This window comes from Agelaius phoeniceus, chromosome 6 (genome assembly GCF_051311805.1).
Source record: "Agelaius phoeniceus isolate bAgePho1 chromosome 6, bAgePho1.hap1, whole genome shotgun sequence".
Classification (NCBI taxonomy): Eukaryota; Metazoa; Chordata; class Aves; order Passeriformes; family Icteridae; genus Agelaius; species Agelaius phoeniceus.
This window is the reverse complement of record NC_135270.1, coordinates 21,385,759-21,410,945: the sequence shown is the minus strand read 5'-3', so window position 1 is coordinate 21,410,945 and position 25,187 is coordinate 21,385,759.

Here is a 25,187-nt window from a genome sequence, read left to right as displayed (position 1 = left end):
TGGCCATTAAATTTTTCCTTTCCTGCTGATTTTCCAATATACTCAAGAAGGGGATTGCCCTTTCATACTGCACTGAAATCACAAATGTAGATGTGACTATGTACAGCATCCCCAGTTTACTTCAAGGTACTATGGCACTACTAATAATTCCCTCAGAAGAAAATGTAAACAGTTACACTATTCATGCATCTATGGACATCATTGTGAGAGGATATACTGAAACGGTATATAATTTTCTTTATCAGTTTAGACATTATACAGAACAGATTATAGCAATGCGCTGTTCATGTGACCATATGTCTGTGATGCAATGTCATCCTTGAGCTAGAGAGCAGGGCTGGAGCTCCACTTTTCACTCCATCTTTAGCTGCCAAATATTAAATGTTTGTTTGCTAAGCTGTGAAGCTTGAAGTACATGTTTCTGTCTCTCTTGACTGATATTTTCATAGATACAAGATTTTATTGACTTAGTGCATCATGATATCTGAAGAACTTTATTGTGGTTTCTCTGTGAGATACAAAATCAATGAATTCACACCTGGGTACACCTTTATATGCATGTTTTAATATATAAATCAGATAGGAATTGTTGATGTACAGCTTCCAACTTCTAACATCATTTTCTGTTACAGCTCTGTGCCCTAGTATTTTTACCCTCCATTCTTCTTACAAATATATATTTGCTTTGTCATCTTGCCTCCTTTCTTGAAAAGGGATTCAATTTGGTGGGCCATATACCCAAATGAGCTTGTGCATAACATGCCACAATCGGTCATTTATAGCTTAAAATTTCACTTTTTTTTTAGCTATTTTTGCTATATTTCTAATTAAAGTAATGCCTTTGTTCAATTCATTCTTAGACTCTGATAAGCACATAAGAGGAAACTCTAATGAATTTTGGATTTCTGAATTATCTATTGTATATCAAGCACAGAAATACACATACACACACACACATCCACCCCAACTTTAATATTGCTGCCATGACCATATTATTCTCTCTGATAAACAGGAAAAATCGCAGATTTTGTGTGGTAAACAGCATATTATCATAATTTATGTTGTCCTAATACACTTAATAACAAGTAGTGTTATTAAGTGTATTAGGACAACAATACCTTGGTATGTCTCTCTCTGTTCTTGGCTGTATCACATTAAGTGAGGTGTTGTCCAGTGTGATGTATCTTTATCATTGACACGTATGGGGACTGTGAATTTCATTTTAGTTTAGCCATTCCGTATGTACAGTTTGCAAAGGAGTTTTCTGGAAGCCTGAGCAAAATTATCTTCTTTAAGAAGAAAAGCATGGCAGCATCTTTGTAGGCGAGATGTTGAGAGATGATTATGCATTTAATCATAACTAAAAAAACAAAACTGTGCGAAATAAAACACCACCATACACAATTCTACCCTTGGGAGAAAGAATGAAAAGAGGAAGGCATTATAAATGCTAGTGAAACTATTGAATGCACTATTCAAAGGTATTCAAATATTAGATCAAGGACAGTTAATGTGAGAATAAAAACAGGAAGAAAAATATGCACATCTAAATATAGTCATGCTTCTACTGCGGATACTTAAATGAGCTAAATCTAATATCTATTTTATGTATTATGTATTTTTATGCATTATGTGTTAAACCTCTCCTCAATTCTTGTATATACTAAAGCTTTCTTTTGAGCGACCTAATTACCAGATATGTATGGTATTATTACCATATATGTATGTATTATATAGGTAATTATGTACCATACAAGTGTGTTTCTCAAGCAAACAAAAAATCCAAAATCTAGTCAATATGTTCTGCTTGGCATCTTTTCTGATGATGCACAAAAGAAATTTTCCCCAAAATATCACTGTGTTATTTTCACTTTGGAAGTACATAAAAGTTAAAATTTTCAATGCCATACAGTCATGTTGTTTTCAAAGTTCTTAGTATAAAACTGTTCTTTGAAGAAGCCAACACAGCAGGTAAATTTTAACTTACTTTTCATTATGTAAAATTCAGGTGCATCCTGTCTTAATGCAAAGAAAACAAAAGTAAATTGTGCGAAATATCCTGTAGCTACGTAGAGCAACATTAGGGATATTTCTGTATTGACCTTTTATATGTTTGAGATGTTTCTTTTTATCTAATATCCTAATTTTATATTTTCTAACATCCATTTACATCAATGTATGGATTCAGTTTGCCCTAATTGTGGCAGATTTGACCACTGCCTGCTTGAGATTTATTCACCAGTGTTCTTTCACTCTACATACCTCTATGAAATGTATTGCTGTCATTTTGTGGTGAGGACATTGCTGAGTCAGAATGGCAATAAATTGTGAATAATGTCTTTGCAAATGGGTTATTCTAGCCCATCTCACCAGTACTTACATGCTTGAGTGACTACAGCCAAACGCTTTTCCTTAATCATTATGAAATCCCCATTTCCACCTCTCATATGATCCTAGCCCAAGCTGCCTCTAATTCTCAAGTCTGAGTGCTTTCCTTGAAGCGATGACACAAGAACAGCAATGAATCACTTTCAGATGTGCCTACACCACAGCAGAAGCTTGCCAAGCTAGAGAAGGAAGTGTCCAAGGTCAGTGACTGTGTAATGGAGAAACTTTGTGAAACAGATGTAAACACCTAATTCTAAAAGAGATTAGCAATCAGTTAAACTGGAGCTGCTGATTTCTCACAGAATATATTCCATTCTTGATGAAGTGTTTTATTTTAGAAGTTCTTTAAAGAGCAAGGCATTTCCAGTCCTTCATTCAGATACGCATAAAGAGTACCCAAGTTACAAGGAAATTTATATGCCTCATATTCGGGTTTCCATCCTAGCCTTTGATTGCCTTGACATTTTTTAAGTTCTACAGAGAAAATTCCCCTCCCCACAGCAGTACCTCAACTACAGAAGCAGAATGTATTTTGCCTGTTTCTCCTATCCCTGTGCTTTGACTTCTTTTATTCAGTGACCCAGCTTTACTGGGAAAAAAACACCTATGATACCATTGTGTAAACTCTTCTGCAACTGAACTTTTTTTTTTTTAAATGGTGCATGGTGCTTTGAAGAACTCTGGGGAAAAACATCAGGTCAAGATCTGCAATTTTTTTCTGATGGAAACTCAGATTAAATTGATGTATCAAGATTCTTTCCATTTTCTCTTAAAGAAAGAACAGTTTGTGAAGAGGAATTTATGATTTGAGTCATGAATTTAAAAGAAATCCTAATATCTAGACAGGAAGAAAAACTGAGATAGACCCCTTGTGCTAAACATTAAGTCCTATCTATGCTTCCCTTGTTGCTTCCTATTGCTCCTAAATGTTTTACATTTTCTCAGCTGCTTTTGTATAGCACTTGCCATTTTCTATGGATTGCAAAAACATTTGGGCATGTCAACTGAGGGAACAAAATCATTCTGCTTGAGTCAGTTAGTGATGTTTCAACTTTAATGCATAATGCATGCTCAATATATATATTGAAAATGTGCATTAAAACCAGGTATTAACAGATTTTGCCCTCCTAAGTGACAATAACATTTACTATTCTAAGAGGTCTAAAAAACTAGATGGAATGATGTGTAAACTCTGTAGTTTTTGAGATTATTACAAACTCAAGCTGTAAATGGAACTGCTGTGTATTGTATGACTCTCATTTACTAGGAGCAGGGCTAAGAATGCAAAGTATCCACAAGAAGTACAAATTTTGGTGTGAGACATCCAGACTGTAACAATAAAAGTGGGGGGAGTGAGGAAGCGGAGTTTATGGGATTCCATTTTTCTGTGCTAGTAGAATTTTTGCCTTTTGCAACTTTTTGCACAATATTTAACTTTGATGACACTGGACTGGGAGGAGGTGCTGACTCCCTGGAAGGCAGAGAGGCCCTGCAGTGAGACCCAGATAAATCAGAGTGTTGATCAATAATCAGCTTTTAACAAAGACAGGAGTCCCACTGCACTCCACAGCTTTCCCACAAGGGGAAGAGGGGCAGGCACTGATCTCTTCCCTGTGGTGACCAGTGACAGGATGTGATGGAACAGCATGAAGCTGTGTCAGGGACGTTTAGGTTAGATATTTGGAAAAGGTTTTTCATCCAGAGGGTGTTTGGACCCTGGAACAGGCTCCCCAGGGAAGAGATCACAGCACCAAGCCTGACAGATTTCAAGAAGTGTTTGGACAATGCTCTCAGGCGCATGGTTTGATTCTTGGGGTTGTTTTGTTCAGAAGCAGGAGTTGGATTTTGATGATCCTTATATGTGCCTTTCAGCACTGGATATTCTATAATGCTGTGATTTGTAATCAGGTAGTAAGTAATCTATAATAATATTTTAAGAGGTGAAGAATACCTATTACAACTCTTGTAGTTTAAATGTTTGTTAAAGATGTCTTAGTAAAAAATTTAACCTATCCTCAGACATTCTGACTGCAGTGGCCAGGAATCAGCTGTATCTCTGGAAATAAGCAGGTCTTTACAATTCAGTTTACTGCCTTCTGTGATAGGGTTTCTGCTCTTAAATTTCATGCAGTAAGAGAAAAAAGTGTCATTGATTGGCATGGATGCTTTAAATGAAAGTACAAATCAGTACTTACTTTGGAATAAAGCCAGGTATGTATACTTTTATTACAATGTGCTATCAAAAATGGCTATTAATACAAGTGTCCCAGACATCTTTTTATGAAAAATCCTTTCCTTAGGATTTTTTCTCCTAAGAAGCTGAGAGGCCTCAGGAACAAAATGTAAACATTGATTTTCTGCTGCTGTGGAATGCAACATGTGGATCTGTGATTGGTCTCATAGAGTTGTTTGCAATTAATGGCCAATCACAGCCCAGCTGGCTCGGGCTCTCTGTCTGAGCCACAAACCTTTGTTATCATTCCTTTCTATTCTTAGCTCAGCTAGCCTTCTGATGAAATCCTTTCTTCTATTCTTTTAGTATAGTTTTACTGTAATATATATCATAAAATAATAAATCAAGCCTTCTGAAATATAGAGTCAAATCCTCATCTCTTTCCTCATGCAAGAACCCCTGTGAACGCCATCAAATACAAGTACTGTTCTTTTCTGTTGTCAACAGCCAAATAAATGCTTCCAATTCTTACAAGAGTAAATGGAAGAGGATCCTAAAGAGCAGTAGATAATAAAAAAGACATTGCCAGTAACCAGTATTTCAAACTATGGATATCAAGATACGGTTCTGTCTCTGGAGATCACAACCTGAAAATAACACACAATGCAACTCCCGAGTTACCTTAATTTTACTTTGTTTATTCTAAAAAGAATATCTGTAAATGGGAAACAAACTGAAGCCCAAAAGGTTGTAGATACCAGCGCTTGAAGCTGAACTCTTTGAACTCTATTACAATTTCACAAAATGTGAAAAATACTCCAGAGAAATAATTTACAAATCAATGAGAGGCTTCATTGCTTTTATATGATACACTGATGTAAAGTAAAATTTAGATGTGAAAACATGCAAAAGCAAGAACAGTGTACCATGGACAGGTTTTAAGGGTTTGTAGAAAAGACATCAGCATATCTCATCAGGTTGATAAATTTTAGGAATAGTCACATGAATAAAGTTAATTTTTTTGTACAACTCATGAGAAGATACAGATTATTGTGCAAAGTGGATAGGAGCTGTTGTAGCCCTTTAATAACCAGTGTCATGTCCGCCAGACTAAATATTCACCTTGTAATAAAATCTTCAAGTTCTTTATTCAAATAAACTTTCAATTTTAAATACTACTCAAACAACACAGCAGTCAATTATGCAATAAAATTCCTCATTTGCTTTAAAGAAATGCATAATTTGACCCATAAAGCCCTTGTGCTGACACCTGGTTCTCTCAATGGTTCTGCTGCATACATTTTTAGTAGGCTTTTGTACTAGTAATTAGTAATTAGTAATTTTGTTATAGTAATTAATATGGCCTTTAAAATATATTTTGATGTTGTAGATATTTGTGCAGGGCTTTTTTATGTATTAGGTGGATGAGTGAAAGTAGCTTAATGGGTAATAATTAAATAGAGGATTGCACATTACAGTTCATTAACTGTTGTACTGTCTAACTATTGAAGGAGATTGCCTCAATGTTGATATGAAGAAAAAAGGCTTCAGGAAGGGGAGGAGAGTTCTAGTATTAATTTCAATAAGAATAAGACAGGTTTGAAGACTTTTGGTAGGAGAAGGCAGAACATTATGGGGACTACTGCAGTAAGCAATGTGGGTGCAGCCAGCCAAGACTAAGAGTTAACTGTCATAGGAATGGTCTGTTCTGTGGCTATTGGTCTGGTGACAATTCTGGGCTTAATTTAGTAGTGTGGATACAGCCTCTGAGATTCAGAGTTCATATACAGACCTGCAGACAGGGAATATCCCTGATCCACAGATCATTCGGAGCTAATTCAAGGGTGCTAAACAGCCTATAGTTAATAGACTGTTTTGTGGGTTTCTGTGATACCTTACTACAGCTGGAAAACTTTCTATTAAGACAAAATGCTGCATTTGAGCATGCTGAGTCATTATAACATTCATTTTCCTTCCAGTTCTGCTTTAAAATGTAGCACTGCTGATGGCAAAGCCCAAAAACCTTACTCAGCACCCCTTAACTTATATCTTACTTGTACTGAAGAGGTTTGAGAATAGTAATATGCAGTAAGTGCTGGCAAGGGTGCAGCAGGTTAAACAGCACTTTATTTAACTACAGAACTAAAATTGAAATCAATTAAAACTCAATGGTATACAGCAACTGGGAAACAAATAGATTTTGTTCCTCACTATACTCCTACTTCTTTTACACATTAAATTCTTTGCTGATTTACAGTCAGCTCTAAATATATTTTATCTTGATCAATGTGATCCAAATATAGACTCAGATAAATAACAGACAATAAAAAAAAAATAGGAAGGGTGGCAAATGATTCTCTTGATTGAATGGTAACTATTTTCTGACCTTAAACAGAAGGATTCTGGTCAGAAGCTGGCACTCAGAAAAGGAATTATTCAAATATACTTTGATTTACTTTGCCATGACCAGTAACATTTATAGAAACAATCCTGTCTGGGCAGAAAAATAGATACAATGACCCAATAGGTCTTTTCCATCTTTTACTCCTATTGTTCTGCTATTACATAAAATGCATTAAAAATAAATTTGCATAACATACTGGAACATCTCCAAGCAAGCCATTTCAATCTCTGAGGAACAAAATAAATATGCAATTTAAATACAGCCTAAAAGTCTATGTACTGCTCTGTCTGCATTTATTCTTTCATTGGAGATTTAAAAAATTAATCTTTATCAAAGAAATCTCCTTAAATAATGTCAAATCTCTGACTGAAGTCAGAGGAAAGATTGAGGCTTTGTCCTTAAAACATATTGCCTTATTTTTAAGACCTGTAAGGGCAAGTTTTGAAAGCAGTACTAGTTTTAAATTTTTAATGAATTTCAACAGGAATCTCTGGTCATAATACCATGCTCAGCTTTGAAAAATGAAAATACTTATTACTTAACTAGAGTCAGATGCAAGCATTCTATTGAACAGATAATCAGCCACAATGAGCAATAACTTTTGAAAAACAAGTTAATCAAATCTCCACTTGAAACCATTCCTTGATGAACTGAAATACTATTCATATACCCTGGCTGTTTCCATTAGAAGTGTTACTAACCTGTCACAAAGAGACAACAAAGGAGGACAAAGCTTGTCAATGACAAAATTGCACCTTTGTGGGATCTCCTGCCTATTGTCATTTTTTCCACAAGCTTTCTATCTGAAACATGGTGTCCATGTGATATTCTGAAGAATGGTGTTCACATTCCCTTCTCTACTAGCCTTTATTTTAGAGCTGCTTTATTACCCTTTCTCCAGTACATACTGTGCTGGGTATTTATTTGACAAACCAGGTTTGTTAGAGTCTGAGATTCCTCAGAAGCCAATTAATATGGTGAACACAGACATGATGGGGAGGGGGAACTTTTTCAACCTAACTTCATATGGTATAATAGGACTCACTTATTCAGGCTCAGTATTGATTGGTTTTTCTGACTGTGAACTTACTTTCAATGAGGTACCTATACTTTCCTACACTGAATTTTCCTTCTCTTTTACCAGATTGTTGTGTTGGCTTGGTCTAACTGTATTGTTTCTACATGTTCCTATGAAGCTGTTTAGTTATCTTTGAACTTGCAGTACCAAATTTTATGTGCAAAAGACACCAGACTGATCTGAGAAAAACCATCCCACTTCAGGGACCATATTGCAACCATCCCACTTCAGGCTCCTTTTGGGCATATACAAAATCATGTGCAAGACATAAATAATTTTAAAATACTAGCTAGCTACTGGTTTGTACAACACATCATGTAGCTACAGGACAAAGCTGCTAGACACTAAATGTTCACCACCCCTATAGTAAATGTAATGAGTATTTCACCAAGTTTTCATGGATCAGGTGGAGAAAAGTGAGCGTTCTTTGCTCCTTGGATCAAGTTGAGTCTTGACATTGCTGAGCTCTCTGCCTAATCCCTATTTTTTTCCTTCAATGTTTTGATAAATTTTTCTGATCACATATTTTCTGCTGAATGCTCGAGCTGCTCACAATACTCTGTTCAGTTTACCTGCCTTTGGTTTTGCCCTCCTGTCGTGGTTCAACTCCAGCCAGAAACCACGTCACAGCTGCTTGCTCACTGCCCCACCAGAGAGCAGGGAGAGAATGAGAAGAGTAAGTGGGAAAACTCACAGGTTGAGATAAAGATAGTTTAATAAGTAAAGGAAAGCTGGACATGCAAGCAAGCAAAATAAAGTATTAACTCATTGCTCAATGGGCAGTGGTTCGGTCTTCCCCAGGAAAGCAGGACTCCATCACACTTAATAGTTATTTGGGAAGATCATTGCCACAGCTCCAAACCTCTTCCCCTTCCTCCTTCTTCCCCACACTACATATTGAGCATGATGTCCTATGGTCTGGAATATCCCTTGGGTCAGTTTGGGTCACTTGTCCTGAGTGCGTCTCCTCCCATCTTCCCACGCCCACCCAGTCCCCTCACCAATGTGGCAGTACAGAAATCAGAAAAGGCCTTGGCTGTATGCAAGTACTGCTCAGGAAGACCCAAAACATCTCTATTTTCAACAGTTTTCAACACAAATCCAAAACACAGTCCCATACTAGCCACTTGAAGAAAATTAACTCTACCCCAGCCAAAACCAATACACCTCTTTACCTCACATGGATCTAACATATACTTTCTCACAGTTCTTTGCTACAATTTAGCTGTTTTCCTGCCACTGTGAGTCAGGAGCTTGCAGCTGTGACATATCCCAAATAGAACTTGACAACTACATTGACAGTAGACCTTGTTCAGGCATGTCTCTACCTTGATTTTGCAGAAGACTTAGGAACATGATACAAAGATACTGAAGCTGGTCAAGCAGGAAATCAGCACAGGAAAATAGGATTCACTGCCTCATCATTCTCCATATCTTAGGAAAACCATAGCTATTCTGCTATGAAATACAGCTGAGCTATTAAACCTTGTCAGATCCAATTTGACTCTACCATGTAGTCAATTCATATGTTTCTGAATCTCTAACACTGCTAATCAACAGCCTGGCTAACTGAAAGGGGCATATTTGATAGTACTATGATTATGAAAGCACAAGTATTTTATGTGGTAATTTTTCAAGAAAAGACATTAGTTTTTGCTACTTAATATTTAATATGTAGAAAGGACAGAAGTCAACAACAGGGGGCCAAACTACAGTCTATCTCTTAGAAATGTATCACGTCTCTGATAAATTAACTCAAATCCTTTACTTATTAGCTCTAATAATTTTTGATTCTTCGCAATGTTAAGGAGCTCTTATTGTAAACTGGAATATTTATTTCTAATTTGTTATGCTGTGTATAACACACCATCTCAATTCACATTTAATTATCATCTCCTAAATAAGAGAAAGGAATGAAAGATTATGAAGACTGCACAGATGATCTGTCTTGTGATCACTGGGTCTTATTATGATTTTATCCATCAGATTAAAGGGCTTCTTCACTGTATTTTTATTAATCAGTTTTGAGAAAGAGAAAAGAAGACCTAATAACCACAAGCTTAATTAGATAGATTCTTTTGTAAATATTGGAAGAAGACCTCAAAAATATCAGGCAAAAATTGTAAATTCTAAACTATGCATTTTTGAGTCTATTAGAGGAAATATGCAAAGAGAAAAAGATAAGTGATGATGCAGACTCAGAATCTCTATTAGAATGCATTTGTATTAGCAAGGAAGTCTGTTTGACAGAGTTAAAGTAGGACATTGACATGCTTGTGTAACAGGAAACAAAGTCCACAGGCTGCTTCTGGTGAAGAAGTGTAAGAGCAATGATCAGTGCTCTTTGTTTTGCTCCTTTCTAGGGGGAAACAAAGTAATGTATCCTGAAGATATGTTATTCTCATGTTGCTTTTAAGCATTTATATTTTAAGACTTCCCTATCTTTATAACAAAAACACATGCGTTGCTTGCCTTTCTGTCCATCTGCCCTGTTCTATTATGGAGAGAGACATTGGGAGGCACTCTTTATGTAAAGATAGAAGAATTTAGTAAAAGAGTATTTCTTTTTATTAAAAAGACTAGCTATAACTTTGGTTTTATGTTCTTTAGAACATATGAAAGCTGAAAGAAAGAATTAGAAATAGAAAAAGAATGAAGGCTAATCCTCAATTTAGCAGCATGAATTAAAAGGATCGCTTTCAAGGCCTGCTACTTTTCTTTCCAAAAATCTTAATAGCAATGTCGTTTTCCCAGGGTGATCCTTCTTATCATTGAATAAAGGAATATTTTTTAAGGAATAGAAGTAGATAAGAGAGATTCAGTAAAGTTATCAAAGAGCATGATGTTGTCATACAAATTAAAAGAACAAGATGTTTTCATGCAGATCTGTCTATGAAGAAATCAGAATTTAAACAGCATCTATGGGTTATTGTTTGTTTCAGGCCTAATTACCATAGAGAAAAGGTCTGTTTAGGGTTGATTTTAAATCATATATTTATATTTAAGAATAGTTTCCTGTGTCCCTTTCTACATTTTTTCTTTTCATATTTCATAAAACATCAGACAGTCTCCAGACCTGCTGCTCTTGTGCCCATGGCCAACCACTGATTTCAGAGCAGCAGCTGGCAGCCCCGGAGCTCTGCTGGCAGCAGGTCCTCCCTCCTTCCCTCCTGTGTCAAAAAACTCCAGCATCTGAAGAACACGCACTCCAGAGAGTTTTGGAGTAGCTTTAATTATGCAGTTGTGCTGCGGTGCTAGAAGTGATTCAGATGTCCTACTAACTAATCTTAAACTTCCATCCTGTCTTACTTCAGGGCCTTGTCAATTTCCTTCAGCTCCCGGAGATTTCATTTTCACATTACATTTTTGTCACCCAACAAATGCCATTGGAAGCTTTATCAAACTTCTTTAGCAAATCTTATTTTAGTGAAAGGTAGAGGAGGCATGGAATGAGATTTCCCCAGACAACTAAGGCAATAAAAATAGAATGTATCTGTTTAAAGAGAATTTCATTCTGATTTCCAAGAAAACAGAAAAGTTCACCTTTTTCTTCTTTCTTTTTCCTTTTTTTCCCCCCAAAGTTTAATAGAGGTTATAGTAGTGTGGTTTCAAATAATACCAGAGAATCTAATTATTCTTGTTAAGAATCATGAAATACTGCTAATCAGTACTATATTACATACCATTTCAAATCACATTTAATTATTGTCTCCTAAATAAAAAGAAGGAATGAAAAATTATGAAGACTGCACAGAAGATCTATTCTAATTCACTCCCTTAAACCTTGAGCTGCTAATTTGATTATGAACTGAAACATTTGTGGGGACTAGTAATTCCATTGCAATCTTCATTTCAAATATGCTGAGTGATGGCTCTGCTTCTCTTAACAACCTTCTGCAGAAAGTGGCAGATTCCTTTGGGGATTTTTTTGTTACTTTTCCCTCTAACAAAGTGAAGAATACTTTCTGACCTCAAGTCTGAAGTTAACAGGACAGCAGATGAGAATGCTGAAATCACAGCTGTGGGTTCATTTCCTTCCACTGAGTGAACTTCTTCATTTCAGATAGGTACAGAACCAGGGAAGTATTATTACAGGCAAAAAGGGAACTGTATTTTTAGCAGGATCATTTGTATATGCTTCTGAGTATCTGAAATTAAATTAACTCTAATTGTCTCTATAAATGCTCCATAACTTCCCAGCTTGGCTTGGTGAAAGAATTTGAAGGAATGCAGTTTTATTTCTTTTTTTTTTTCTTCCCAAGTTAGATCAATATTTTATTTTCCACTTAATTTTTAAACCTCTTCCCTTAGTTTTCTTTAAACTGACTACCAAAGGGGTAAAATACTGGGATGGAAATATTCAGGAGTTACAGAGTAGAAATAATATGCTTTTGTCCTGTCTACTCAAAGCCCAGGAAGTAATTGAAAAATTTGACAACTAAAAGTACTGAAAAGTTCTTATAATTGCAAGATGTTGCTCACTTCTCCAGTGCAGTTTTTTAGTTTACTAAGAGCCTTGTCTAACCAAGATACCCTTGCAAAGTTAGAACACTTTACTGTGACATCTCTTTTATTTACACAGGTATTTTATGAAGGACATACAAATGGCACAACATGGCAAGTTAACTTGTACTCCTTCAGTGCAGCAGACTCTGCCCAGGGTAAAACAGGGGCACATTTTCCTGTGTTCTACTGAAGAGCTCCTATGGTTACACAGAAAATTTCCTGCACTTTTCATGGGGATGTAGATCTGACAGGCATTACTGCATCTTTGGGAACTCTTCATATGCTGGCTATCTTGAATTGTAAGATATCAAAACCCTATCACTTTAAAAATATCCAAACAACTGAACTGGTAACATCATTAACAAGAGGAGTACTTTGGACAATATTGACCTATAGTAAATCAGCCCAAATGAAAACAGCAAATTTTGAATATCTATCTAAAGAAAATTGTTTGGTAGTGATGTTTTTTATAAGACTTTTAGCTGGGACCTATCATTTGTGTCCTCTCTATGATGGGTTTGTCCTTTGTCTCTGTGGGTTCTTTCTAATGTGAAGGACATTACATAAATCCAGGTAATGTCTGCTTTCTCAGGATATAGAGGAAAGAAGGAAGAATCTATAACCTGTTAAATCACACATCCAGGTATGGTTTTTTGTTGATTATTGCCCTGCTCATGGCATATAGAAGAGACATCCATAAGAAAAGATACTAAGAATATGTCCTGGATCCAGCTGTAAATAGATCCCTGTTGAAAAGACTATATTACCCAGCTTTCTCAGACTATTTCTGTGACACTGCACTAGATTTAATAAAACATGCAGATTAACATAGAGATGACCCTTGATACCTCAGATAAACTTCTTCACAAACACTACTAAACTGCTTTCAAGGGTCCAAATCTGTTCAGGTTCCCCTTCCAGTCTGCATTTTTGACAACGATTGCACAAAAACCATGAAAAACTTTGTAGCCAATAACCAAAATTGAGAATGCCACATGAAAACCCTAAACAGACACCCTTTGCTTGTTCTCTGGTTGGCTGCATGAATCTTGCAGTGTGTTCAGACTATGGGCAGTCAGTCCATTGCTTAATGTGTTCTCTATTATTAATCATCATTATAAGATAGAAATCTCCCCAAATCTTCAGAGAAAGCCTTTATTATCTTTAGACTTGGTTCTGAGAATCAAAAAAATAAGAAATAGAGTATGTAATTTGACTCCTAGGCACATAAATCACCACAGAATCTATATTTATACGTGTCTTGAACTGGTTTCTGTTAAGCACTCTGCCAAAGATTGAGGCATGGCAAAGTTTCACAGTCCAGTTTTTTGAGGATGAAGCAGACTCAGATTTAATGCATTTTCAATACCGGATCTATCTGAAAGACTTATCAGATTGTTTTTCTTTCCAAAACAGAGTTTTCACTCCCGATTGCGCTGTAGAGCCAGAGGAGTTACTGAGCTGGATTCTGTTCTGTTTCACTTGTAAAGTCCTGTTGTTACTACAGGGCTGTTCACTATAATGTCTCTTAATTGTAAATATTTATTTTCAAGTGGCTCATAGAATTTTATGAAAGAATGAAGCAATAAAAAATGAATTTATTGAAATGAATTCTGTTCAACCCTTTCTGTGTTGCATTTTGGTGAATTTTTGTTACTGAAAAATTAAGCATTTAACTTTAGTTCACACTTACTCCTTTTAGGTTTGTAGCTGCTTTTTCTGCTGGAATTTATTTGAAATGCCTTAATAGCCTTAATGCTGCTGCAACTTGGACTATCATCTTCAGTTTGCTGTACCTCAGTTTCTCTTCTTGCTCAAAAATTTAAGGGAAAATAGTGACATTGCTCATTGCCTCTCTGGGTTAAGTACAAAGACAACAGGCAAGTTGATGGTATTGACAGTCTCCACTGATAGGCAAACAATATTCAGAGGTATTCAGCTGAGAAATTACTTCCTCTTGTGGTGTTATAATATGCTTTTAAATTCTGAAGTTGAAGGGCTTACTCTAGTACAAAAGTGAATATTTCTAAGATTATCTTTCCCTGGTTTTCTTCTGTCTTGTAGATGTAAAGGCAATTGGTTTTTGTTTCCTACTTTTCAAACAGTAGAGTTTTGCAGGTTAGTTTGCTTGTGGTGTGAGTGGATCAAGGGTTTTAAGTTGGAATCTTTTTGGAATATCTTTTAGTGGTGGTATTGGCACCACTTAAGTTCTTTGAAAAGAAAATAGCATTGACTGAGGGAGCAAGAGATGTTGGCCTGAAATACTTGAGCCTACATTGTTAACCTCAAAAGTTGCTTCAACCATAAATTGCACTGGATGAAGCAAGTTTTGGAGTACCCTGGAGCTTTGAATAAGAGAGTTAAATAGTCACATTTCAAAGTGGGAAGAGCCCTATACATGAATATATACACACACATATATATACATAAATATTAAAATAAATATTCATGTGAAATATCCCTGCTTATTCCAGCTAGCAAATTCAGTGCTTGCTTCCATCATAACTATTTTATTTATGGGTAATGGAGTTTTTGATGGAAATGAAATTATTGAAATTGAAAAGGGGAAGGAAGAGGTGTCTCCTCCACATTAGTAATTTAAAAATTAGTAATCTCTTGTGGATGCTATCTTCATTTACCTCCAACAATTCAATTAATCTTAATTAGAATTATTTATTAGGAGATTTGAGTTTGTGTATTTAGCTCTGAATACTTTCTGGTGCAGTCCAAACAGGCTGAAAAAGAAGTGCAATGAATTAAATGATGTAGGGAAGTAGGAAATGAAGACTGTTTCAGTAGGATGCAGGCAATGTGTGATTCTAGACATGCGTTGCACCTTTAAATCTTGACTGTTTCTAGCAAAGCAGTTGAAATACCTCCCTAAAGTTACTCTGCAAACAGAGGCAATGCAGAAAATACATTAGACCCAGCATCTCCATGACAGTGCCTGTATTAACAATGGATGGACAGCTTCAGAAAATCCATTGTCTGCTGTCTCCACAGATAGGATTCAGCTAATGAAACAGCTAATTAGATTTTTGTAATCCTGCCGTCATTGTTTGAGAGTGACACTTTACTTGAATTCCTCGTGTGGATCTCTTCGGTCTAGGAAGAATTACTTTTTTTCAGGCCAATTTTGTTCTTGTCACTTTGCTGGAATGGCAGTTCCCTCTGTTGGTGTAATGAAATCACTGCTTTCCCAAACAGAACTATGTCACTCAGCATTTAAATAGGAAAGAATGGGAAAATGAGGATATGATTAGTCAAACAGGCCCTATGTTCAAAATCCATTTCTGAAATCAAATAGTAGAATTGGATTGAGTTCATAATGGAAGAATTACTTAGGTATTATTGCAAGCTGTATTACATATTCATCGACTTGCTGAATGTGCATGGATTTGTCAGGCATTCTCCACTCCCTGCTTCTCATTTCCATCCAGTACAGATGCAGTCAAGGGATAACCAAGTTAAAAGCCATCTAAATTAAGGAGTGATTAAGACAAGTTTGGGTGGATGCTGAATGTTAATCTCACAGGCCACATTCTTCTGCAGTGTAAGAGGGTGCAACTTTCACTGGCAGCTCTCTGCTTTCAGCAGTGCATCGTGATGAGACTAATATATGAGAGACTGTAGTCCTTGAAGCTTAACTGAGTTGTGTGGTGGGTTTTTTTTAAAAGCTTCCTTGTTAATAGTATTTCTGCTGGTATTGATTTCTAATGGTAACTGGGAGCTTTATTCCCTTAGAGATTCTTGTAAAATCCCTGCAATTAGAGAAACAAAATTGCACTGACCAGAAAAGCTGTATTAATTGGTAACTCAATATAGTTTGACCCAGATCATCTGCATTTCTGCCTGGATGGTCCCCTGCCATTGGTGGGACTCAGAGTTCTGCCTCCAACATGCTCATTGAGTAGTTCAAATTATACTCTGAAAATCCTTTGCCATAAGAGTCCTTATATTTATTTCGTTAAAATAACAAAGATGAGTGAATCACTGCAAATTTCTAAGCTCCAGAGCAGGTACATTTTGTTGAGCAACTTTGTGATGTCAAACATGTTTTCCAGACTTATATGATTTAATAAATCAGTATTTGTTATTACTGTATACTCAAATATTGGTGTCAATCTATGAGCAAATGACCTGCACAACTGACTGGATTATAGAATTACTTGATAAAGGACCTTGTTCTCTGATATTCTCTTAACATTGACACCACAAGCCTATTTGGTATAATTATATAAACAGTATATCTGAATGGCCTCTATTTTTTAAACATGTCCACATACAGAATCTCTATGACTTAATGCATAGTCTCTCATGGCATCTCTGTTGCAGTAGATGCCATCTCCACAGAAATCCAAGGCCAAATTCAGCAAAGAACGTTAAGTCTTAAGTCAAGTCAGAGGCCAGGATTAGAAAAAAGACCTCCAAACTGAGTTTCAGTTGTCAGTGAGTCCGTCTTACAAATTGCTTTTCATGCCACAGGTGTTGGATTATTTTGACTTTTTTTTTTCCTTGGATCAGAAGAGTTGTGGTTTTCAGGAACTTGAGTATAATGTTGAAGCAGGGATACTACTGCCTTCAGTTCTTATTTTAAGTGAGAAGGCAACAATTTTCCATGCTCAGATATGAAGCACAGAATCAATATCCTTAAGAAGAGAGAAACAGTGAAAAGGCTAATTGCAAAACATTTGGAAAATGTTTCAAAATTTTCACAGCTGATTCTATTTCTAGAAATTAATAGAAATTTAAATTTCTATTTAAAATTTCATCAATTTTTAGCTCTACTTTTCGTGAATTTTCTTTTCCAATGCCATTCCTTGACTGTCTTAAATATATTTAGACCTCAGCTGAATAACTGATTTGGTTTCTTCAGATGCTGTCATCCACATTTTGTGTAACTGATATGTTCTGTTTTCAGAATAAATCTGAAATGGACTAAATTATATGTTCCATAACTGCTTTTACACCATTGTTGAAAGTTGCTGTTCTTTTTCATGGATCTTTAAATGTTTAAACATTAGAGTATATGTCTGAGATTTTTGCTTCTGATTTTTCAATTTCTCTTGTTTTTATAAGCTAAGAACTTTTCTGGAAAGAGCTTTGTGAAAATAGAACAGATTTACTTCTACAAGAAGAAATGGCAATTAATTTTTAATCATAATCCTTAAGTGTTTATTTTGAAAAAAAATTGGTTTTACATACTGAAAAATTTTCTTTTCTTTTTCTGTTGATGATACGGAAATACTTTTCTTTCTGAAAATAAGACTGGCTGAAGTAGAGAAAGATTAATTTCTATAAAGTACTTAAGACCTATCCTGATCTAAATGGGTATTTTGATCATGTATCAGTCATCTCAATGTTTAAAAGATGCTAAAAATAGACAATTTTTATACTTTTTTTCTGGGAGTTATAGATAATTTTTTGAAAGATGGACATTTGTCTAGGAAGAATTGGAAGAATATATATTTTCATATTGTTCTCAAGTTTTGAGGTATTAATGAGTTTGATCATTACAGAAACAAAATCAGTCCTCCTTGTAACATAATTTTAATTTAAAACCCTCTGAGTCATCTAGTCCTTCTGTGTACTTATTCATTATTAGTGGTAATTGCATGAAAAGGAAGTTGTTTGTCTGCTCCTGCTGCTTATTCTCCATCAGAAAGCATAATCCTTTGTTTGTGGACAGCACAATTAGCAGCTTTGGAGATCATAATTATTTCATACCTGGGGCTTGGAAGAAACCTGGTGGGGAGATACTCTTAATCCTTGTCTGAAAATGCTGAATTTAGAGTTACTTTTCAAAGTTTCAGTTATGTGAGACATGAGTGTATCTGCAAAATGCTCAGTCCAGGTCCATGTGTGTGGATGGACCACTGGAGTATGTGCATGGAACTGTGCTGATCTATTCAGAGTACACAAAACAAAGCACAACAATAGCAAAAAGAAACCCAAAATAATGACACAGGCTGTAGCACAAAAGTAAAGACCCAAACAGCATATTATCTTACAATGACTTTCTTACCTGACTGACAGAAAATAGATTTGATATTCCTGCGTACCTAGTCAAATTTAAATGAGCTAGCCTGACTGAGAAGCCTGGGAAAGAAAGAGCCAAATCCACAGTTACTTGGAGACCAAGTAGTGGTAGCTTTTTCTTCTCCTCTGGTAACTTACCAGTTCTTGGTAAGAGGTGTTGATCCTGTATCCTTGCTCACATTTCCAGTGTAGGTGTATTGGTAGGCAAAAACATTATTTTTCTAATTCATTATCTGATCCAAGTTCAAAGAAATGTACATGATCCAAAAGACAAGTATTATATTTTCAAATTTATAACTCACCTAACTTATCTAAAGTGACAGGCATATTAAGCCTCACATGGATCTGTTTCAATTCAGCCAGGGCACATTTTGATATTCCTGTTCACACTGGCTGAGGATATGCACGCTAGCAGACAGCAGCTAATGACAATTTTGCATCTGTAATAAATCATATCTTCTGTTTTAAAAAATAATGCTAGATTTCAGTTTGTTAATTTATTGATACTTTGTATCAGCATAGACTCTGTGCTCAGGGACTAGAAATTGCTAAGATTAAAAACCAAATAATTTTAAAATAAGAACTTTGTGTCTCAGTTTAATTTTCACATCTTTGATTTTGAAAAATATCTGGTGATTTTGGTGCCAGGGATGAAATTTTATTTCTGTAGGCTTAACCAATCTGTAAAAGAGCTATCTTGAGTCTTTTTTTAATTTCTTCAGAAAAATAGCCAGCTAAATTGCAGTATCACTTTTTTATCAGTGAGATAAATTTGACAAGAATACAGAGCTCAGTTTTAAACTTTGAGCTGAGTTAGTGGCTAAGAGAGCAAAAGGTTCCTCCACAGAAGCTGAGCATGCTTGATTTGTGGTTGCTGAAATGATTAATGTTAAGTCTCGAAATACATTTTCTTAACAAAATCAGTTTAAAGTAGATCAACATTAAAACAACAAATAAACATGTCAATTGAAACACATTAACATCCATTTTATTTTGCAGAACCAATTGTTTATTTCAATTTAATTTTGTTTATAACCTATTTAATCTCAAGAAGGAAGGAAACAGGAAAGTAAGTAGCTTTTACTTTTAAAAGAACCTCAAACACTATTTGACCTGTAAAAGCATTTAGTGGTTGCTGTTTAAACAAGAATCCATTGTATTACCAACAACACACAACAAAGAGACACTGTACGTTCTAAAGAGTTTTTCTAAACAAAAGGGATAATAAGCACTGCCAGGAAAAGAAAGGAACAGTTTTGGTGCTATGGGCTGGCTCCATAACTTTCAGCATGTGTAGTTTGATGTTTCTGAATAAACTGTTTCAAAGTAATAAATGTTCTGTGCACACCTGTACCACCTTGGTGTTCTCTTGAGTGTTCTTTCACATGCGATTACCACCAGTTGCTGCTCTTTACGTCAGTTTCAGTTATTTCTTGGCTGGTCTGCTTTTTTGTCGTACATGGCAATCCCCAAATAGGTGTGCACTAAGCAGCTGTTGAGAAAATGACCTGATTTAGAGTCCAAGGCTCTGAAAGAAGTACTAGATGGAAACATTTTTTTGGTAATAAAGCCATCTATCATCCAACTCTGCGAACAGTGGAGCATGTCTGTTTATAGAAAAGCTGTCAGCATGGTGTGGCCTGGAAAGCAGATCTGTTGTGATCCTGTGCTCCTGAAAGCTTGGAGAACAGCTTTGCTTATTGACATTGCTTAGTGTCCTGGAATATCTTTGTGCAGGTATTACTTGTGATAGGAAAGATGTGTGCTAAACTCTTTACAAATAATTTCATGGGTGATTCTTATGGCTGTTAATGTCCTTGAAAGGGGTCTTAATGTGTCTACCAGCTCCAAGCAGCAGGTTTCTTACAGAGTGGGGACAGCCTGACTCCTGAAATAGACAAGTGGGTCCTCACAAGCCGGAGTTGCTGAACTTTGGGGGAAAATGGCATGTTTAACAGGGAGTATGTGGTAGGAGGTTCGGGGAGGCTGTACCTTCCTAGCGCCCTAGGCAAAGGCTAAGGAAGAAACACAACATGCAGCTGGGAATTTGTAAAAGGAAGCAGCGAAATCTTGAGAGAGAAAGCCCCGTAGGCATATGCCCCAAGGGACTCTATTTATTCAAATAAAGTTGCAGGACTGCTCTGTCTCCTTTATGGACACCGGCTTTCATAGCGTGATTTTCCACGCACTTGGAGGGACAAATGTCAAATGGAGTGAGACAAGTCCTGGGATCTCGTGCTCTGTTATTTCACAGAAAGATAGGGAAGAATATAATTTAGCCTTCTTTGTTTTCTAACATTTATTTATTAAGAAAGAGATTTAATATATGTTTTTAATTTTTATTTAGCTAGTGACATGCCCTTCAGCAACCAAAGTCACTTTACACATCATCTTGATCAAAAAAAAGTTTAGTCCAAAAGTTAGCAGTGCTTCAAAGCAGAAATAGTGAAAACCTGATAGCAAAATGAACTATGCTATGTGTGCCATCCCTTTCGCTAAAATGCCTATGGGATTGTTACAGCCATTAATTAAAAAAAATAAATAGAGAGGAATCCAGTGCTAAGGAATGCCTCTGCTGTGGCCAGCTCGGTTTGCAAGTTGCAGAGTGAGACGCACATCCAGCTCTGGGTAGGAGCTGGAGACAAGAGGCCCTGAATTGCCAACCTTTGCATAACAAAGGACACGACAAGGGTGATGCCAGCCAGGGAATGGACCCTGAGACACCCAGCAGGAACCACGAAATGCCGACCTTCAGGGTTACGGAGGCAGTCAGTAAGGGCGGCGGTGCGGTCCCTGCGGATGTCCCGGGGCACAGGGCGGAGCGGGGAGCTCGGGAGAGCGGGGCTCGTCCGCAGTGGGCTCTGAGGGCATTACAGCCCCGGCTCTGAGGGCATTACAGCCCCGGCTCTGAGGGCATTACAGCCTCGGCTCTGAGGGCATTACAGCCTCGGCTCTGAGGGCATTACAGCCCCGGGCTCTGGGGGCATTACAGCCCCGGCTCTGAGGGCATTACGGCCCCGAGCTCTGAGGGCATTACAGCCCCGGCTCTGAGGGCATTACGGCCCCGGGCTCTGAGGGCATTACGGCCCCGGCTCTGAGGGCATTACGGCCCCGAGCTCTGAGGGCATTACAGCCCCGTGCTCTGGGGGCATTACAGCCCCGGGCTCTGAGGGCATTACAGCCCTGGCTCTGAGGGAATTACAGCCCCGGCTCTGAGGGAATTACAGCCCCGGCTCTGAGGGCATTACAGCCCCGGCTCTGAGGGCATTAGAGCCCCGGGCTCTGAGGGCATTACGGCCCCGAGCTCTGAGGGCATTACAGCCCCGGGCTCTGGGGGCATTACAGCCCCGAGCTCTGAGGGCATTACAGCCCCGAGCTCTGGGGGCATTACAGCCCCGAGCTCTGAGGGCATTACAGCCCCGGCTCTGACGGCATTACAGCCCCGGGCTCTGGGGGCATTACAGCCCCGAGCTCTGAGGGCATTACAGCCCCGAGCTCTGGGGGCATTACAGCCCCTAGCTCTGAGGGCATTACAGCCCCGGCTCTGACGGCATTACGGCCCCGGGCTCTGAGGGCATTACAGCCCCGGGCTCTGAGGGCATTACAGCCCCGGCTCTGAGGGCATTACAGCCCCGGCTCTGAGGGCATTACGGCCCCGGGCTCTGAGGGCATTACAGCCCCGGCTCTGAGGGCATTACGGCCCCGGGCTCTGAGGGCATTACAGCCCCGGCTCCTTTCCTGGGGCTCGAACGCACCTGCTCGGGCTGCTCCTGCGGCCCTGACCCCGGACGGAACGGCTCTGTGGAACCAGAACCCTGGGGCTGTGCTACGGGGGAAGGGGACCCGGGTCAGCGCCGGTGAGTGAAGCTGGTGCGGGATGTGCGGAGTGTGCGGGTGGAGCCAGGGGTGCCCGTGCGGTGCCTCAGCCGCAGCTGCCCAGGGCCTTCCTCACCTCCCCTCCATCACTAACCATACCTGGAAATGCGGCCTGGTAGAAACTGCTTGAGGCCCAGTCACCCTAAGTGCGCTGGCCCATCTTCCTTGGGGCTGGCTGCGCCTTTTTCCGGGCAGAACGTGTTTCAGAGAAATAGACTTTATATTCCTATTGCATATTCTGCTGGGGAAAAAGTCCCAAACCCATAGGGGTATTTTCCCCATAGCTTAATTAACAAGAAAACTTAAAAACTAAAAGACCAAATTGTTTAAAGGTGTCTGACTTAAGAAAAAAGCCCCAACTATCTTATGGAATGCTGTAACATTCTGCTGGTCTTATTTCACATAAATCCATATATTTTTATTTGGGGCCTTTACTTATGTGCTGCAGTATTTACTGAAAACATGATCTTTCCTTCCCTCGGATATTCTTTAGAATATCTCTGAGGAACCGCAGGCTGTATACTAAACACCTTTTAAAGACAAATGGCTGAATAAATGGTTTTCTGTTCCTTCTCGAAATGGACTTCACTAGGGAAAAGGGGGTTTTAAATTTCAAATTTGCTTTGCATCTCAGCACAGGAAGCTTTACATAGATAGAATTTTTAACAAGGAGGGCCCTCAGTGTTTTCCAAAATTTCACAAGATGGTTTAAAATTTTGGAAGAGCAATGTACCCTGTTTGAACCTGACCCTTCAGTGAAGCTGTGAAACTGGGTACTGCATATAAAATGTGATTTAGGCTTGGAATTTCTGAAGAAAACCAGACGATGGTGGTTGTTGAGGAACTAAAAACATCTGGTGCAGTGCAAACATTGAACAAAGGCAGAAAGGACTCAGTGGGATAGTCCATTGAAAAAGGTGTGTCTTACCATGGTGCAGGCAGCGCCTTTTCCTGCTCCTGTGCAGTGAAAATAAATTTTGTAGGGAACTGAAAATGGTTTTCTAAACAAATGTGTTCAGACAGTGGAAGAATGTTGCTTTTCCTTTTTGGCTTACACTGTGAAAGAATTATTATCATTTTGCTACTATTAATGCTCTCACAGCTCAGTGTTAATAAGATATACCTTACACAGATGGTGTCTGTCTTAGAGGGGAATTCTCAATTCCTTACATTGTGAGCTTATATGAGGAAGGACTATGTTTCACTGACTAATGGTTGTTTTGGGCAATTAGCCTTATATAATGCCTCTTGTCTGTCAAATAGGTATGAAAGTCAAAATATACATATGAAAAATAAAATTCAAAGTTTTTTCAAAAAACTTCACATAAGGGTGCTTACTATTAAATATGATCATAAAACAATAAAAATCAGTGTCTAAGATGGGACAGAGAAATCTTGAAGTAGCCTCAATCACAAGTATAAACTTTCTTTCTTCAATGCAGAGTGAGCAATGCCCTCTACTGAATGTGGGGAGGAAAATGGCTAAAAATTCTGTAAAAACATAACTGATGCACAACTAAAGTAAGATAAACTAGAGTAATACTTCTGATGCTTATTAACATATCTATAGCTGTGCCTATGACTTGTTTGCTTAGTGGATTACTGGAGATTTTATATATATATGTGTATATATATATATATCAATATAATGTGATGAAATATGTTTGAGGAGATACTTGCAGTCTTTGTGCATACTTGTATTTGTGTAAAATAAGCCCTTGAATAATCTCAAAGATGCTGATGTCAATGTATTTTTCAGAGTAGGTGGCTGGTCAGTGTTTGCATGCATTGGTTGATATGATCCTTAAAACTGAATGACCTCTGATGACAGTGGAAATTCTGTTGAAATTTACAGATAAAACAAAGAGAGCATCATTATTTTTGTATTGCACAGTACCTCCCGAAGAGTTTATGCTTGCCTGAAGTGCTTTATAAAGCAAAAGAAAGGTTTGGCAACAGCAGCATGAATGGGAATTTCTGATGTGGGTGTCTCTGGGGAGTATTGCCTGATGACAGTGAAAATACCAAATATTTTCTTCTAATAATTTCAGTATTGTTTAGACCCCTCACTACATAAAGCACTGCAATAATTTGTAATGCTGATAATTGTGTGTGTGTTCCTTGATGCATCCAACTTGGGACTTTCCTGGTACATAGTTCATCAGCTATCTACTTCCCAGCACTTTTTGTGTCAGTGGGGGGATAGGAAGATAACATTCCTTCTTGTAACTGCAGTCTTGCAGACTGGAATTCAGAGGTGGATAATGTGGGTTTGCGTCATCTCCTTCAGAATTCTGGAGGATAAAAATTATTGTGTCTTCTAAGCAGCAGATTTTCTAAAAATCTGAGAAAATACAGTCAATGCCTGTTTCAAAGGTCTTGTTTTTATCACTCACCGTTCTGCTAAACTCTTAACAGTGAAGGCTTCTGAGTCAGATAATGAGCCAAGACATTCAGTGAAGGTCCGGTAACTACTGTATTTTGGTTCTTGCTTAATAAAGACCTGACAATTTTCCTTTTTTTACAGACACTAATGTCCAGAGTGACAACTAGAATGATTGAGGAATGTGAAGGAAAAAAAAAGTTAATGTGCTTTAGTCTTATATCTCAAAGGAAAACTCTAGGAAATCCTTCCTCTACTTAAATTCACATTTATATTGTTACTGTGTTTCTATTTTGATAGTAAGGCATACAACTAAATAAGTATTTTATGGATGTTGAGT